The following is a 19,396-nucleotide window of genomic DNA, read 5'->3' as shown; positions in this document are numbered from 1 at the left end:
GGTAGTAAAGATTATGGGGATAAATTCATTCTTCCTGGGAGATTTTAGAAAACTTCACAGTAGAGTGTGTTACAACTGGGAATGGAGATTAGGGAGGTGATGGGGAGGAGTCAGTAAAGAAATAATCAATTTAATCATTATCTCCAGTAAGCTGATATGCTTTGTGTAAATGAGATGTGTGCACAGAGGGAGGGAGGGAGAAGAATTTAAGGTGATACTTTATAAAGGATGAAAGTGAACATAACCAAGTGACCAAAATGTGTAGTACAGATTTAGTAACTACCATAAGAAATCTACCTATAATAATAAACGACTTAGGATGAACTAATTTAAGACAATCACATAATAGGAAAAAACTAGCCCTCCAAAAGGTTTGGTATAGAAAATAAATGTGACGAGCATTGGATGTTATACTACACAACTGATAAATTAGTGAACACTATATCTGAAACTAAATATATACTATATGTTGGCTAATTGAATTTAAATAATAAAATAAATGGTCATGGGAAGAAAGGTCCCACAAATATTTTAGGGAATATTTATGGACCAGGAAAATGTATAAAATGATATTGTCTATATTCTGGAAGATGTGAACCTATGATGGTGAGCTCCAAGAAGACGAATTGGGCTCAGTCCACACCCCCCAAAAAACACTTATGCCCATAATACCCCAAGGGATAAATGGAGGGCAAATGTGGAATTGTGTCCAGCTGTGGCCAAAGCAGCTCAATATGGAAATCACTAGCAAGCTTTCAAATAGAACATTAGTTATATTGGGTATATGTTGCTTTTAGCTGCCTACAGGATGTGTATTGAGGCAGGAGAGCAAACCAGATTGTACACTCTTCAGTCTGCAGGTGTTGCTGATTTTCCTGTTTTAAAGGAAACAGGACTTTGTTTTAAAAATGTACTGAGGATGGTGGTGATTGTTGTAAGTGTGCTTAGTACCACTTTACACTTAAAACAGTTAAAATGGTAAATTTTATGTATGTTTTACTATTTAAAAATAGAAAAACTGAAATTTAACCTTTAACAGTACTTCCATCTTGCTTCTCTTGAAGTTCATTTTTACATCTTTTACTATTTAAGGAGCTGTTCTTAAATTTAAGAATCAAGTTGTTACTTGTGTATAATTTTCCTTTCTTATAAAAAATTCAGTTACCAATTTGAATTTAGAAAGTGTTCTTTATGAAGAACAAAGCATTAAAAAAAACCCACTATTTATTAAGCATTTTATGCTCTAAAGCTTCCCAAATAGTTAAGAATGGTAGTACTCATTACGTACTAGTACTCATGAGCAGTAATAGTCACTTACACTTGGGGAAAACTAAGATCTGGAGAGAGCATAACTAACATTAAATCTGTCAAAACTGGATCCGGGATTTAAAATGTCTGGTCCCTTTCCTGTGCTCAGAGATATGGCCATGTCACATCCTGTGGTTGCCTAATAATTCATTCTATTATTTTCAGGTTCATACTAAAATACACGTTGATACCTCGAAAATCCTCATCTGTCCTTCCCAGTTTAATATTCTTCTGAATCTCATAGTGCAGTCCTATTTGGAGGTGGTTGTACTCCCTTCCCCAACCCTCACCACCAACACCCCCCCCACATACTCATGATGAATATATTTCTAGAAGAGATGAAAAACAGGGGCCTTATTGGCTTGAAAGATGCTAGCAGCTTAAAAGAGGGAAAAAAAAATCTCATCAGTATAATGAGAAAATGTGGGAACTGAGAGAAAAATTGTTTAGTGTCTATTAACCACCCTGCACACACAGGATGGCAAAAGACAAATTGACCTGTCTTAATTAAGCTAAAGCATTAGACCATTAAGTGAATGTTGAAGAACTGTGCCAGAGAGTGTGTTGAATATAATGTGTTACTTAAAACCTTTAGTAAAACTTTTTACCTGTTTACAAGAGAGGGGTGATAGCACTGTCAACCAAATTGTTGTCAAATGAATAAAATGCATAAAAGACTTTAAAACCAACCCTCTTTTACTCGTTAAAGTCTTCTAGTGCTTCATTAATTTTAATGGTATAATCTGGTTCTGATTGAAGTGCACCGGAATGTAGTTAGTGCCTCATCAGCACTGATGAGTTCCCAGTAATTCGGGCTATGATGGCAAAATCACATGTCTGTTTACATCTACTCCATGCGTGTTTGTCCATGTCTTCACAGCTTTTACATCCCAGGAACCCACTGTCTTCTCTCTGACCTCACGTATATTATGCAAAAGAGATTGCTATTTTCAGAGCTGCTTTTGTACAAGTGAGTTCTGTGCAAACAGATTTTTGTGGAGATGCCAGAATAGAACATGTCTTTCCCTTATCTTCAGATTCAGTCTACCGGTCGCCTACGTGAGTCAAACGCATTTTTGAAAAGTAAGGAATCTGATGTATATGTTAAAAAGTAAATGATGGGCTCAGTTCATTGTATTTCCACTGTAGCTCTAAGATTCATAAAACTAATTAAAAATTTTAATTCAAATGTAATTAGCATACTGTGTTATATTAGTTTCAGGTGTCTAATATAATGATGGAGTAATTCTAGCCATTAATCAGTGCTCATCATAAGTGTGCTCTTAATCCCCTTTACCTATTTCACCCGTTTCCCTTCCCACCCCACCTACCTCCCCTCTGGCTACCACTGGTTCTCTATATTAAGAATCTGGTTTTTTGTTTCTTTTTTTTTCTTTCTTGAATTACACTTACGAGTGAAAGCATATGGTATTATCTTCCTTTGACCTATTTCACTTAGCATTATACCCTCTAGATCCATCCATGTTGCAAATGACAAGATTTCATTTTTTTTTATGGCTGAGTGATATCTACCAAATCCTCTTAAATTCTGCTTTTACAGTTCCATAATTACATCTCTTGAACTGATTTACTCATTGTCAAATATAATTTATTCTTACAGAAAGAAAGATAATTATGATGCACCTCCTTAATCTTTGAGGTATTTTTTATCTGGTGTGGGTATTTTCATAGCATGAGGATAAGTGACTCAGTGAACATATGGGCCCAAAAGCAAGAGATCAAACAGTCTAACCCCATCCCTACTATAGAACAAAACAATAGCACTTAGACATTAGTAGCAACTGGGTAGGGCTTTCTTCCATGATGTGAAGGTGTGTCCACCAGATGTGACCTCCCCCTTTTCTAGGTTCCATGATAACCGTTTGCCTTCTCTTCACATAGGTTTTTTACAGAAAAGATAAAATATAGTTAATTTGGCTTTCTTTTTTGAATCATTTGGTTGTAGACTTGCAGTTCTTTGGTCTTACAGACGACTAATCTCCATTATGTGCAGATTTTTCTAGTTTAATTCTCAGATGGCAGTTTTACCTTTTCTTGAGGGTTTTGAGGATCCCTATTAAATGCTTTGTGTCTCAAAAGAAGTATAAGTATAGGTCTCTACATATATAAGAAAAATAAATTTGGTTGGCCCTCGAACAGCATGGGTTTGCACTGCATGGATCCACGTATATGTGGATTTTTTTCAATACAATACTGTAAATGTATTTTCCTTAATGATTTTCTTGACTTTTTTTCTAGCTTTATTGTAAGAACACAGTATGTATAATACATATAACATACAAATATGTGTTAACTGACTATGGTATCAGTAAAGCTTCTGATTAACAGTAGGCTATCAGTTAAGTTTTGGGGGTTCAAAAGTTATATGTGGATTTTTGTGCAGGGGATCAGCACCCCTAACCCACAGTGTGTAAGGGTCAACTGTATTGGGGGGATTTAGTTCATACCACTAACCCCACCCCCACCCCTGCCTTTTCTAAGACTTTCCTTAGGAAGTGAGATCCATGGAAGCCACTTGGAAGCTTCTCCTAGAAGTCTGTATGATGCAAAGAGTAGTTGGTAGTGGCCATGCAAATTTATCACTGAGATCTCCTCTTGCAGGGGGCATAGTTCACCACTCCAGCCAGATATGACCCCTCTGGATCAACCATCATGTTCATACTGAGTCCAGGCTTCCCGTACTCTGCTTTCAGTTCATAAATGAGCAAGGCCCGTTCCTGCCTTAGGACATGCAAGACTTTTCTAACAGGCGTGAAGACCCCTATGGGCCTGTATGAAACTTTCCTGGACCTGTGTTGTAGTCTGGGACTTCCTTTCTTCCCTCTCATTCTAGTATGGTGTTCTGAACACATCTCCCTTCTCATGCTCCCTCCTACAAATAGCACTTTCATGTTGAATCCTGCCATGGCATCTGCTTCCTGGCCAACCCAGATGCAGTTGATAATTTTGTTTCAGGCCTTTGGGTTCTTCCTGATACTTTTGTTAACTTGTCCTATGGAATACTGAGAAAGGAATGTTGTGTATTTGTTTATTTCCTCTTTAATTTCTGTCAGTTTGGGCTTCATGTATTTTGAAACTTAGTAGATGAATAGATATGTAGAATTTTTGTTTTCTTAGTGGATTTACATGTACATAATTATAAAATGTCTTCCCTTTATCTTTTTGTTTTGTTTTAAAAAAACCATTTTATTATCTTTTATGATAATTTGGGCTATCTGAGGTCAGCTGAATGTCTTTTTTATGTTTTGGAGATTTATCAGTTTTATCGCATGCATCTGTCATTTTTTTGGTTATTTTCACTGAGTAGTATTCAGACTGTTACTAAAATCAACAGTTTTACATCTTGCCGTGTCTTCAGAGTATCATTCTCTTGATTATGTTTTTTTTTTTAATTTTAATTCCAGCAGAGTTAACATACAGTGTTATATTCATTTCAGGTATTAAAATATAGTGATTGAACAATTCGGTACACTACTCAGTGCCCATCAAGATAAGTGTACTCTTAAGCCGCTTCATCTAATTCATCCATCCCCCCTCACCACCCCTCTGGTAACCATCAGTTTGTTTTCTATAGTTAAGAGTCTGTTTCTTGGTTTGTTTCTTTTTTTCTTTTGTTTCTTAAATTCCACATGAGTGAAATCATAAAGTATTTATCTTTCTCTGACTGATTTCACTTAGCATTATACTCTCTAGATCCATCTATATTGCAAACGGCAAGATTTCATTCTTTTTTATGGCTAATACTCCATTGTGTGTGTGTGTGTGTGTGTGTGTGTGTGTGTGTGTGTGTATACACACATACACCACATCTTGATCCATTGCTCTATCAGTGGACACTTGGGCTGCTTCCATAATTTGGCTATTGCAAATAAAGCTGCAGTAAGCACAGGGGTGCATATATCTTTTCAAAATAGTGTTTCTGTGTCCTTTGGGTAAATACCCAGTAGCGGAATTACTGGATCATATGGTAATTCTATTCTTAATTTTTTGAGGAGCCTCCATACTATTTTCCACAGCAGCTGCACCAGTTTGCATTCCAACCAACAGTGCAAGAGGGTTCCTTTTTCTCCACATTCTTAACACATTTGTTGTTTCTTGTGTTTTTGTTTTTAGCCATTCTCACAGGTTGAGGTGCTACCTCACTGTGGTTTTGACTTGCATTTTCATGATGATTAGTAATGTTGAGCATCTCTTCACGTGTATGTCGTCTCTAGAAATGTCCATGTCTTTTGCCTGTTTTTCAGTTGGATTATTTGTGTTTTTTGGTGTTGAGTTGTGTAAGTTCTTTTTTTAAAAAGATTTTTATTTTGAGAGAGAGAGATAGCGAGAGAGCGAGCAGGAGTGGGGGTTGGAGAGAGGGAGAAGCAGGTTTCCCGCTGTGCAGGGAGCCCAGTGTGGGCCTCGATCTCAGAAACCTGGGATCATGACCAGAGCTGAAGCAGACACTTAACCAACTGAGCCACCCAGGCACCCTGAGTTGTCTAAGTTCTTCATATATTTTTGGAATTCAAACTTTCATCAGATATGTTACTAGCAAGGATCTTCTCCATTCTGTAGGTTGTCTTTTACTTTTGTTGACTTGTTTCCTTTGATCTGTAGAAGCTTTTTATTTTGATGTAGTCCCAATAGTTTATTTTTGCTTTTGTTTCCCTTGCCTAAAGAGTCAGGCCTAGAAAAATGTTGCTGCAGCCAATGTCAGAGAAACTGTGCTCTCTTTAAGGATTTTTATGGTTTCAGGTCTCACATTTAAATTCTTAATTCATTTTGAGTTTATTTCTGTGTATGGGGTAAGAACGTGGTCCACTTTGTTTTGCATGCAATTGTCCAGTTTTCCCAACCGTTTGTTGAAGAGACTTTTTCCCATTGCATGTTCTTGCCTCCTTTGTCAAAGAATAATTGACCATATAATTAGGTTTGTTTCTGGGCTCTCCGTTCTGTTCCATGGATCTCTGTGTCTGTTTTTGTGCCAGTACCATACTGTCTGGATTACTACAGCTTTATAGTTTATCTTGAAATCTGAAAATTGTAATGCCTGCAGTTTTGTTCTTCTTTTTCAAGATTGCTCTGGCTGTTCAGGTTTTTTTATGGTTCTATACATATTTTAGGATTTAGGATTCTAGTTCTGTGAAAAATGCTGTTGATATTTTGATAAGGATTGAATTGAATCTGTAGATTGGGTAGTATAGACATTTTAACGATATTTGTTCTTCCAGTCCATGAACACGGAATGTTTTTCCATTTCTTTGTGTCATCTTCAGTTTCTTTAATCTGTGTTTTATAGTTTTCAGAGTATAGGTCTTTGACCTCCTTGGTTAAGTTTATTCCTAGGTATTTTATTATTTGGGGGGCAATTGTAAATGGGATTGTTTTTTTAATTTCTTTCTGCTGTTTCATTATTAGTGTATGTATAGAAATGCAATGGATTTCTGTATATTGATTTTGTATACTGCAACCTTAGTGAAATCATTTATCAATTCTAGTAGTTTTTTGTGCAGTATTTAGGATTTTCTATGTATAGTATCATGTCATCGGCAAGCTGTGACTGTTTCAGTTCTTTGCTTCCAATTTGGATGGTTTTATTTCTTATCTGATTGCTATGGCTAGGACTTCCAGTGCTATGTTGAATAAAAGTGGTGAGAGTGCCCATCCTTGTTTTGCTCCTGATCTTAAGGGGAAAAACTCTCAGTTTTTCATCATTGTGTATGATGTTAGCTGTGGGTTTTCACATACGGCCTTTATTATGGTGAGGTATGTTCCCTCTAAACCTACTTCGTTGAGGATTTTTATCATGAATGGATGTTGTAGTTTGTCAAATGCTTTTTCTGCATCTATTGAAATGATCTTATGGTTTTTATCCTTTCTCTTCTTGATGGGATATGATGACTGATTTGCAAATATTGAACCACTCTTGCATCTCAGGAATAAATCCCATTTGATTGTGGTGAATGCTTTTTTTTTTTTTTTTTAACAAATTGTTGGATTCAGTTTGCTAATATTTTGTTTATTTTTGCATCTATGTTCATCAGAGATATGGGTCTGTAGTTCTCTTTTTTCATAGTGTCTTTATCTGGTTTTGGTATCAGGGTAATGTGGCCTCATAGAAGGAATTTGGAAGCTTTCCTTTCTCTTCTATTTTTTGAAATACTTTAAGAAACTCTTTAAATGTTTGGTAGAATCACCTGTGAAGCCATCTGGTCCTGGACTTCTGTTTGTTGGGAGTTTTTTGATCACTGATTCAATTTCATTCCTGGTTATTCTGTTTAAATTTTCTATTTCTTCCTGATTTAGTTTTGGGAGATTATAGGGTTTTAGGAATTTATCCATTTCTTCTAGGTTGTCCAATTTGTTGGCGTATAATTTTTCATAATATTGTCTTACAATCCTTTGTATCTCTTCGGTGTTATTTCTCCTCTTTCATTTATTTTGTTTAAATCTTTTTTTTTAAGAATCTGGATAGAGGTGTAACATTTCTGTTGATCTTTTCAAAGAACCAGCTCCTGGTTTCATTGTTCTATTTCTTTTTCTTTTTTTTTCTTTTTTTTTTAGATTTCATTTATTTTTGCTTCAATTTTTATTTCCTTTTGTTGCTTTTGGGTTTTCTTTGTTCTTCCTTTTCAAGCTCCTTTATATTTAAGTTTAGGTTATTTGAGATTTGTCTTGTTTCTTGAGCTAGGCCTGCATTGCTATATTCTTCCTTCTTAGAACAGCTTTTACTGCATGCCCAAAATTTTGGACTGTTGTGTTTTCATTTTCATTTGCCTCAATGTACTTTTTGATTTCTTCTTTGATGTCTTGGCTAACCCATTCATTGTTAGGTAATATGTTATTCAGTCTACATGTATTTCTGTTCTTTTTTTTTTTAAGATTTATTTATTTATTTGAGAGAGTGAGAATGAGAGAGAGAGAGAGAGTACATGAGAGGGGGGAGGGTTAGAGGGAGAAGCAGGCTCCTCGCTGAGCAGGGAGCCCGATGCGGGACTCGATCCTGGGACTCCAGGATCATGACCTGAGCCGAAGGCAGTCGCTTAACCAACTGAGCCACCCAGGTGCCCCCATGTATTTCTGTTCTTTCCAGATTTTTTTCTTGTGGTTCATTGCTAGTTTCATAGCTTTGTGGTCAGAAAAGATGCATGATATGACTTCAATCTTTGTGAATTTGTTTAGACTTGTTTTGTGACCTAATACGTGATCTCTTGTGGAGATTGTTCTTTGTGCACTTGAAAAGAATGTGTATTCTGCTTTTTTAGGATGGAATGTTCTGAATATATCTGTTAGATCCATCTGGTCCAATGTGCATTCAAAGCCACTGTTTCCTTGTTGATTTTCTGTTTGGATGATCTATCCATTGATGTAAGTGGGGTTTTAAAGTACTATTATTGTATTACTATTGATTACTTCCTTTATGCTTGTTATTAGCTGCTTTATGTATTCACATGCTCCCACATTGGGTGCACAAATATTTACAATTGTTATGTCTTCTTATTGGATTGTTTCCTTTATTATTACATAGTGTCGTCCTTTGTCTCTTGTTATAGTCTTTTTTTTTAATTCTATTTTGTCCGATATAAGTATTGCTACTCTGGCTTTCTTTTCACTTCCATTTGAATGATAAATGCTTTTCCCTCCCTTTTCATTCGTATGTGTCTTTAGGTCTGAAATAAGTCTCTTGTAGGCAGCATATAGAGGAGTATTTCCTTTTTATCCATTCTGTCACCCTGTGTCTTTTGATTGGAGTGTTTAGTCCATTTACATTCCAAGTAATTATTGATAGGTATATAATTATTGCCCATTTTGTTACTCAGTTTATAGTTGTTTTTGTAGTTCTGTTTCTTTTCTTGCTCTCTCACTGCTTGCTGGCTTTCTTTAGTGATATACTTGGATTCCTTTCTCTTTTTTTGTATATATATTATTGATTTTTTATTTGGGGTTACCATTAGACTTGTGCATAACATCTTATGTGTATAGCAGTCTATATTAAGTTGAGGGCTGCTTAAGTATGAACCCATTCTTTACTCCTCTGCACCCCGCATTTTTGGTTTATAGTGTCATACTTTACATCCTTTTATTTTGTGAATCCCCTGACTGATTTTTATAGATATGTTTGATTTCACTGCTTTTGTGTTTCCTATTTTTCCTATTCTTACTATATGGTATTTCCTTTCCACTTAAAGAGTCCCCTTTTACATTTCTTATAGGGTTGGTTTAGTGCTTATGAATTCCTTTAACATTTGTTTTTCTGGGAAGCTGTTTCTCTCTCCTTCTATTATGAGTGATAGCCTTGCTGGATAGAGTATTCTTAGCTGCAGGTTTTTTTGTTGTTGTTGTTGTTTTTCCTTTCAGCATTTTGAATACATCATGCTTTCTTCAGGCCTGCAAAGTTTCTGCTGAAAAATCAGCTAATAGCCTTTCCCTTGTATGTAACTGTTTCCTTTCTTGTGCTGCTTTGAAAATTCTCTATCACTACTGTTGGCCATTTTAATCACTGTTTCTTGGCGTGACCCTCCTTGGGTGGATTCTGTTGGGAGCTCTGTGTGTCTCCTGGATCTGGATCTCTGTTTCCTTCCCAGATAAGGAAGTTTTCATCTATTATTTCTTCTAATAAATTTGCTGCCCCCCTTTCTTTCTCTTCTCCTTCTGGAATCCCTATAATGTGAATGTTATTATGCACGATGGTGTTGCTGAGTTCCTAAAGTGTGTTTTCATTTTTTATTTTTTTCTCTCTGCTGTTCACCTTCATTGCTTTCTATCACTCTGTCCTCCAGGTTGCTCATCCATTCTTCTGTTTCCTCTAGTCTGTTTCATCTACTGTATTTATTTCAGTTCCTGAATTCATCTGATTGGTTCTTTATGTTCTGTGTCATTGGTTTCACTAAGGTTCTCCACTATTTTCTCAAGTCCAGTGAGTAACTTTATGATGGTTAGCCTTTATATTCTGTGTAACAGGTATATTACTTATTTCCATTTTGTTTACTTCTCTTGCTGTGATTTTGTCCTGTTCTTTCATTTGGGATATGTTCCTCTGTCTCATTTTGTCTAACCCTTTGTGTCTGTTTTTGTCTCTCTTGGTCTTCAAAGCAGTGGTTTTAAGAAGAGGTCCTGTAGTGTCCTGCAGTGCAATGTCCCCTGTTCACCAGAACCTGCACTTGAGGGGTGTCTCCTGTGTGTGTTGCATGCTCCCTACTGTTATGACTGAATCATGTTTGCTTTCATTCCAGCTATCTGCAATGCCTCTCTTTGCCTGTTGTGGGCAGGCTTTGGTCCCTGTGTTGTTATTGGGCCAGTCTGGAGCCACTTGAGCTTGAGTTGAGTTAGAGCAGATGTTCACCAGAGCTGCAGGAGCACTGAACTGCACTTTGCTTTACCTGTGTTGTCCCCTGAGAAACTTTGGTTGGTGGACAGGGTTTGCATTCAGACCAGATGTCTATTCCCAGCCCACTGCTGGGAACAGAGCTGCTCCAATATGGGTAGTTATCTTCCCCTCTGTACCAGGGAAGGAGTCTCTTTGGAGTGGTGCTTGCCCCTGCCAGGGGTACTTGCACACTGCCAGGCTTATGGCAACACTTTGGATGGGCTCTGGTCAAGGGTATATTGGAGGGAGCCAGGTCTTCAGGAGAATGTGGGGCAGGGCACAGAGTGTTAGCAAGGTTTGCATAGATCTGCTGCAGGAAGGAACCTGGAACTGTTTTTAGAAAAATGCCTGCTGCAGGGCTGGAGGGGGCAATTCTGCAGGGGAGCACAGTGGTGGGGCACTTGTGTCAGCAAGGTCCACAAATGCCTGTATGGGAGGGGACCTTCAGCTGCCCAAAACTCCTGCTGAGGCTCCTATGTTGAAGGGGGCAGATTGGCATAAGTATGCATGGGCAGGGTGCGTTCTTAGCAAGCTAGGTGGAGAATGATGGTTCCTGCAGGTGTCTGTGCAAGCTGGGGAGCAGGAGAGGGAAATGGTGCCCGCCAGATATTTTGTTCTTGGAGAAGTTTCCCAATGACCCTGCCCCTCCAGCACAGGCTATGAGATAAGTAAACAAATCTCCCTCCCATATACCCCAGGTGTTTTTCAAAAACAAAGAGGATACTATAAAATAGAAAAACATCAGCATGCATCTCAACTAATAAAGATAATTATTATGTGAAACTTATTTGGGTTTTACATTTATACACTGCACACTCATAATGTATACTGGATTCTAATACAAAATATTTTCATATGGGTTACAGCAAAAAAAGTCACTGCCTTATTTAATCATCATAAAAACTTTGTGAGGCAGGGATTACCTCCATTTTACAAATGAAATCAAGACTCTATTAAGTTTAAAAAAAAAAAACCAAAGAGGTAAAAGATCTGTACTCTGAAAACTATAAAATACTAATGGAAAAAACTGAAGATGACACAAAGAAATGGAAAACATTCCATGTTCATGGATTGGAAAAGCAAATATTGTTAAAATGTCTGTACTACACAAAGCAATCTACACATTTAATGCAACCCCTGTCAAAACACCAACGGCATTTTTCACAGAACTAGAACAAACAATCCTAAAATTTGTATGGAACCATGAAAGACTGAATAGCCAAGGCAACCTTGAAAAAGAAAAGCAAAGCTGAGGCATCACAATTCTGGACTTCAAGTTGTATTACAAAGCTGTAGTGATCAAATCAGTATGGTACTGGCATAAAAACTGACCCATAGACCCATAGAACAGAATGGAAAACCCAGAAATGGACCCACAACTATATGGTCAACTAATCTTTGACAAAGCAGGAAAGAATATCCAGTGGAAAAAAGAGTCTCTTCCACAAATGGCATTGGGAGAATTGGACAGCCACATGCGGAAGAATGAAAGCAGACCACTTATACTATGCACAAAAATAAATTCAAAATGGATAAAAGACTTAAATATGAGACAAACCATCAAAATCCTAGAGGAAAACACAGGCAGTAACTTCTTTGACTTTGGTTGTAGCAGCTTCTTACTCGATATATTTTCTGAGGCAAGGGAAACCAAAAGCAACAATAAACTATTGGGACTTCATTAAGATAAAACGTTTCTGCACAGCAAGGAAGCAATCAAGAAAACTAAAAGGCAACCTTTGGTATGGGAGAAGATATTTGCAAATGACATATCTGATAAAGGGTTAGTGTCCAAAATATATAAGACTTATAGAACTCAGTAACCCAAAACCAAATAATCCAGTTTAAAAAAAAGGACAGAAGACATGAATAGGCATTTCTCCAAAGAAGACATACAGATGGCTAACAGACACATGAAAAGATGCTCAACATCACTCATCATCAGGGAAATCCAAATCAAAACTACAATTAGATACCATCTTATATCTGCCAGAATGGCTGAAATTAACACAGGAAATAACATGTTGGTAAGGATGTAGAGGAAGGGAAACCCTCTTACACTCTTGGTGGGAATGCAAACTGGTGCAGTCACTGTGGACAACAGTGTGGAGGTTCCTCAAAAAGTTACAAATAGAACTATCCTACAACCTAGCAATTGTACTAGGAGGTATTTACCCAAAAGATACAAAAATATTGATTTGAAGGGATACATGCATTCTGATGTTTATATGTTTATATATATATCACAATTTTATGCATTTATATATAATACTCATCCCTCAAAAGAATGAAATTTCATTTGCAGTGATGTGGTTGAAGGTAGAGTATATTATGCTAAGTGAAATAAGTCAGTCAGAGAAAGACCAATATTGTATGATTTCAGTCATTTGTGGAACTTAAGAAACAAAACAGATGAACATGGAGGAAAAAAAAGGCAAACCATACAGCAGACTGAGGGTTGCTGGAGGGAAGGTGGGCAGAGAGATGGGTTAAATGGGTGATGGGCATGAAGGAGGGCACTTGTGATGAGTACTGGGTGTTATATGTAAGTGATGAATCACTAAATTCTATACCTAAAACTAATATATATAAGTTTAAGCAAACTAGTATACCTAATACTACACTGTTGTTAACTAACTGGAATTTAAATAAAAATTTGATAAAGTATGAAAAAAAAATGTGCCCTTAATCATATAGTTGATCAGTGTTAGAGCCTGAATTTAAGGTAAATCTTTTGATCTCAAAACAACTTCTTGTGTCTGCTTCCAAAACATATTCTTATATGACTTTTGGCCTGAGGGAGAATAACCAATTCCCCATAAGCAGACATACTTATGATGATGATGTAGCAGCGCACAAGTCAAGGAGAAGGACACCGGTTTCTCTTCCTCCATGGAAGAGAACTAGAATGATTTCCCAGCCATCAAAGCCTATTTTATCTGCATTCTGCTTCAGATGCAGGGAATATAGCAAATTAAAAAGGTCTCGTGACTAAGAACGATGTTTTTTTTTTTTTTTTAAAGTTTTATTTTCTCCAGCTAACTTTTTTTTTTAAAGATTTTATTTATTTATTCATGAGAGACAGAGGGAGAGAGAGAGAGAAGCAGAGGGAGAAGCAGGCTCCCAAGGAGCAGGGAGCCCGATGTGGGACTCGATCCCAGGACCCTGGGATCATGACCCGAGCCGAAGGCAGACGCTTAACCATCTGAGCCACCCAGGCGCCCCTAAGAACGATGTTCTTTTCAGCTTTATGAATATTGATTGAACTGGACCTTTGGAAATACGAACTACTTGCATGCTATGACTACTTAGACTGGAAGATATGGCATTCAACTAGAATTTTAGTAATTATAAGTCTCTGTCTCTTTCAGTAGACTCACTTTCACATAAAACATCTTTTATTTTCGCCATAACATTGCCAGTGTGCTTGTTTTTGTGGCAGAAGTATAACTTGCCACAACTTCTGCACACAGGATTATATCTATCAAATGTTTGGCAATGCTTGAGGAGAAAGGATATTCTTGTATCTAATTTAGATGCTGTTACATGATCTGAAAATTTTCTGAGGAACAGTCAGGAAAGGATATTTAATGAATATGGAGATTTCAACAAAAATTGAGATGCCAGATTGAGTGTTTAGAAATTCGTTGTAGACATGGTTATTAAATGCTTGTCTTTAGTTATGAATATCTTGTTCTTAAAAAAGAAAGTTACAGATGAGTAATTCCTGATAATACAATAAAGGTCAAACAGCCTTATAAATCAATAGTTTCAAATGTAGATGAGATAATTAAAGTCTGTGGGCAAACTAATATTCAATGCAAATGTAGTTTGGTTATTGATGAGTAGAATGAACGGCGAAGGTGACAAATGAATTAGGTAAAAATGCAACAAAAAGGAGATATTAGCTATATTTCCCGTACTGTAGATATTCTATTAATTCTTCCTGTTAATAATAATAGAGATGCTGCTCTTTTCCGGCTGGAACCATGGAGGGTGCAGAAGAGAAGAAAAAGAAGATTCCTGCTGTGCCAGAAACCCTTAAGAAGAAGTGAAGGAATTTCGCAGAGTTGAAGATCAAGCTTCTGAGGAAGAAGTTTGCTCAGAAGATGCTTTGAAAGGCAGGAAGGAAGCTTGTCTATGAAAAAGCTAAGCATTACCACAAGGAATATAGGCAGATGTACAGAATTGAGATTCAAATGGCAAGGATGGCAAGAAAAGCTGGCAACTTCTACGTACCTGCAGAACCCAAATTGGCATTTGTCCTCAGGATCAGAGGTATCAGTGGTGTGAGCCCAAAGGTTCGAAAGGTGTTGCAGCTTCTTCGCCTTCACCAGATCTTCAATGGCACCTTTGTTAAGCTCAACAAGGCTTCAGTTAACATGCTAAGGATTGTGGAACCTTATATAGCATGGGGGTACCCAAATCTGAAGTCAGTGAATGAATTGATCTACAAGCGTGGTTATGGCAAAATCAACAAGAAGCGAATTGCCCTGACAAATAACACATTGATTGCCCAATCTCTTGGTAAATATGGCATCATCTGCATGGAGGATCGGATTCACGAGATCTATACTGTTGGAAAACGTTTCAAAGAAGCAAACAACTTTTTATGGCCCTTCAAATTATCTTCTCCACAAGGGGGAATGAAGAAAAAGACCACCCATTTTGTAGAAGGTGGAGATGCTGGTAACAGGGAAGACCAGATCAATAGGCTTATTAGAAGGATGAACTAAGGTATCTGCCATGATTATTTTTGTAATCTGGCCAGTTAATAAATGACTACTCTCATGGAAATGTTTTGTTGTCTTGGTGACTTTTTGCTAGCCTGACTGCTGTCCCTTAACTATTAAAGCAAATCCTGGTGTGTGATAAAAGTCATCAGCCTTTGCATGCAAAACTAGGGTCTAGTTTGTATCTTGGTGGAAAACATTCCTTGGGTTTATTAAAGACTCTTCTGTACAAAGAATATATCTTAATTTTTCACTTTTGAATTGTGCCACTGAGTTAGCCAAGATGGGTCTGTTCTAAGAAAACCTATTTCATAGGCTTTTGCATGATTTACAAATAAAAATGCTGTTGCTGAAATTCTAAAAAAAAAAAAAAAATAATAGAGATGCTGTGATACAGATTTCAAAACTTTTTTTCTTGTGACTATTTTTCCATTCCTGTACTTTATATCTTTATGACTTTTTTATTTTATAACTGGAAGTTTGTAAGTCTTAATCCCTATCACTTATTTCACTGATTCCACACTCACACTCACACTCACCTCCCCTCTGGCAAACAACAGTTCTCATTTATGGGTCTGTTTTGTTTTTATTCATTTTTGTTTGTCATTCCACATGTAAGTGAAATCATATGGTTCTTGCTTGCTCTCTAACTTCTTTCAGTTAGCAAAATACCCTCTAGATCCAACCATGCTGTTGCGAAGGGCAAGATCTCATTCTTTTTTTTATAGCTGAGTAGTATTCCATATGACGTCTTCTTAATTGTTCAACCTATCAGTGGACACTTAGATTGTTGCCACATCATGTCTGTTGTAAATAGTGCTGTAGTATTATCCACATGGGGTGGATATACCTTTTCAAATTTGTGTCTTTGTTTTCTTAGGTAAACAGCCAATCATGGAATTACTGGATTGTATGGTGTTTCTAATTTTTAATATTTTGAGGAAACTCCATAGTTCTCCCCAGTGGCTGTACCAATTTACATTCCCACCTACAGTGCATGAGGGCTTCTTTTTCTCCACATCCCCACTGATACTTGTCATTTCTCATCTTTGTGATTCTGGCCATTCTGATAGTTGTGAGGTGCTATCTCATTGTGGTTTTGGTTTGCATTTCCTTGATGATAGTGATGTGGAGCATCTTTTTCATCTTATTTCAGCTTATTTTTATATCTTTTGGGGGGAAATGTTTTTTCAGATGCTCTGCCCATCTTTCAATCTGATGATTAGTTATTTCCATCTTGACTTGTGTGAGTGCTTTACATATTTTGGAAATGAGCCCCTTATTGGAAATACCACTTGTAAATATTTTCTTCCATTCAGTAGGTTGCCTTTTCATTGTGTTGATGGTTTCCTTTGCGGTGGTCCCAATGGTGTGTTACTGCCTTTGTTTTACTTGCCTGAGGAGAGCTATCCATAAGTATGTTGCTGAGGCCAATGTCCAAGGGTTTACTGCCTAGGTTTTCTCTTAGGAGTTTTTGGTTCTATACCTCACGTTTAGCTCTTTAATCCATCTTAAGTTTATTTTGGTATGTAGTATAAGAAAGTGGTCCAAGGGGGCACCTGGGTGGCTCAGTTGGTTAAGCGACTGCCTTCGGCTCAGGTCATGATCCTGGAGTCCCGGGATCGAGTCCCACATTGGGCTCCCTGCTCAGCGGGGAGTCTGCTTCTCCCTCTGACCTTCTTCCCTCTCGTGCTCTCTATCTCTCATTCTCTCTCAAATAAATAAATAAAATCTTTAAAAAAAAAAAAAAAAAAGAAAGGAAAGTGGTCCAGGGGTGCCTGGGTGGCTCAGTCAGTTAAGCATCTGCCTTCAGCTTAGGTCATGATCTCGGGGTCCTGGGATTGGACCATGCGTTGGGCACCCTGCTCCGTGGGAAGTCTGCTTGTCCGTCTTCCTCTGCTCCTCCTTCCCGCTCATGTGTGCGTGCTCGCTCACTCTCTCTCAAATAAATGAGTGAATGAATCTTTAAAAAAAAAAAAATTGACCAGTCTCATTCTTTTTTTCATATAGCTATCCAGTTTCCCCAGCACCATTTACTGAAAAGACGCTCTTTCCCCCATTGTATACCCTTGCCCCCTTTGCTGTCGATTAACTGACCAGAGGATCATGGGTTCATTTCTGAGCTCTCTGTCCTGTTCCATGGATCTCTGGGTCTCTCTTTGTGCTGGTACCATACTGTTTTGATTACTATAGCCTTGCAGTACATCTTGAAATCTGGGCTTGTGATACCTCCAGCTTTGTTCTTCTCTCTCAAGGTTGCCTTGGCTGTTCGAGGTCTTTTTTGGTTTCATGGAAATTCCAAAATTCTAGGTTGGTGGAAAATGCTAGTGCTGTTTTGATAGGGATTGCACTGAATCTGTAGATTGCTTTGAGCAGTATGGACATTCCAACGATCTTCATTCTTCCAGTCCATGGGCGTGGTATATTTTTCCATTTGTTTGTGTTATCTTCAAATTTCTTTCATCAGTGACTTCTAGTTCTCAGAGGATAGGTCTTTCACCTCCTTGGTTAAATTTATTCCTAGGTGTTGTTTTCTTTTTGGTGCACTTGTAAGTGGAATAGGTTTAATCTCTCTCTCTGCTTCCTCGTTACTATATAAAAATGCAACAGATTTCTGTATGTTGATATTGTATCCTGCAACTTCACTGAGTTCATGTATTCTGATACTTTCTTCCTGTTTTTTGTGGGGTTTTTTTGATGGGAACTTTTGGGTTTTGTATGTATAGTATCATGTCATCTGCAATAGTGACAGTTTTACTTCCTCCTTACCACTTTGGATGCCTTTTCTTTCTTTCTCTTGTCTGATTGCTGTGGCTATGATGTCCAATACTATGGTGAATAAAAGTGGTGAGAGTGGACATGCTTGTCATCTTCCTGATCTTAGAGGAAAAGCTTTCAGTTTTTCACTTATTGAGTATGTGGTTTACTGTGAGTTATTCATATAGGGCCTTTATTATGTTCATTTCTGTTTCCCCTGAACCCACTTTGGTGAGCCTTTGTATCATGAACGGATGTAGTAGTTTGTCAGATGCTTTCTCTGCATCTGTTAACATGATCATATGGTTTTTATCCTTCCTCTTATTAATGTGATGTATCACGTTGATTTGTGGATATTGAACCACCCTTGTATCCCAGGGATAAATCCCACGTGACCATGATGAACGATCCTGTTCATGTACTGAATTTGTTTTGCTCATAGTTGGGGAATTTTACATGTGTTCATCAAAGACACTGGCCTATGGTTTTTCTTTCTTTCTTTGTGTCTTTGATCTTGGTATCAGGCTAATGCTGGTGTGGTAGGATGAATTTTGAACTTCTCCTTCCTCTTCCGTTTCTGGGAATAGCTTGAGAAGAATAGGTATTAACTCTTCTGTAAATGTTTTGGTGTAGGTTTAGATCCCAAGGCTTGCTTGCTTTTTATATCAGTATCCATATATTTTTATGCCACTGCTTATTTTTCAGCTTTTCTTCAAAAAAAAAAAAAAGAAAGAAAAATAATGTTGGTATATGCCTCTGTTGGTCTCTTCCTCCTGTATGCTTAGGTTTCTTTAGCTGTAGGCATTTGCCTTCATTTACCTTTTACTTTGTAAGACCTTTCAGAGGAGGGACTGTCCAGATCTGTTGGTTAGCCCTAAAGCATAGTTTTAAGGGTTATTCAGAGATATCAGTTATCATAACATTACTGTAGTGGTTCCTATCCTTTTATGACTTCTTTCACAAACCCCTTACATAGTACATACAATGTGGTGAGCACTTCTAAATGCACTTTCCAGTTATCAATATGTTCTGCTCCCAACGGCCCTGAGATAGTCATTATCATTGTGATCCTTATATACAAAGAAAACTGAGGAACATAGAGGCTGAATAAATCACTTAATGGAATTTGGTGGGACAGTTGGGACTTGTGCCAGGCAATGTGCCTATAGAGTCTACATGTTTGGCCACAACACCAGTGTTATCTACCCCTTATCCATTTGTCCCTAGA

The 19,396-nt window shown here is 37.5% G+C and overlaps 1 long non-coding RNA gene and 1 pseudogene across 2 annotated transcripts in view; both read left to right on the top strand.

The window, feature by feature from the left end:
- The window catches only part of LOC114217611 (uncharacterized), a 35,999-nt gene that overhangs the window by 6,170 nt on the left and 10,433 nt on the right, over positions 1–19,396 (top strand). The window lies entirely within an intron of this gene.
- On the top strand, positions 14,832–15,473 carry LOC114217610 (large ribosomal subunit protein uL30 pseudogene; annotated as a pseudogene).

This window comes from Eumetopias jubatus, unplaced genomic scaffold (genome assembly GCF_037043125.1).
Source record: "Eumetopias jubatus isolate StellerSeaLion01/CBP00866 unplaced genomic scaffold, mEumJub1_p1.0 scaffold_5, whole genome shotgun sequence".
In the NCBI taxonomy this organism is placed as follows: Eukaryota; Metazoa; Chordata; class Mammalia; order Carnivora; family Otariidae; genus Eumetopias; species Eumetopias jubatus.
The sequence above is the reverse complement of the archived record's forward strand: the minus strand, read 5'-3'. Positions and strand labels throughout refer to the sequence as shown.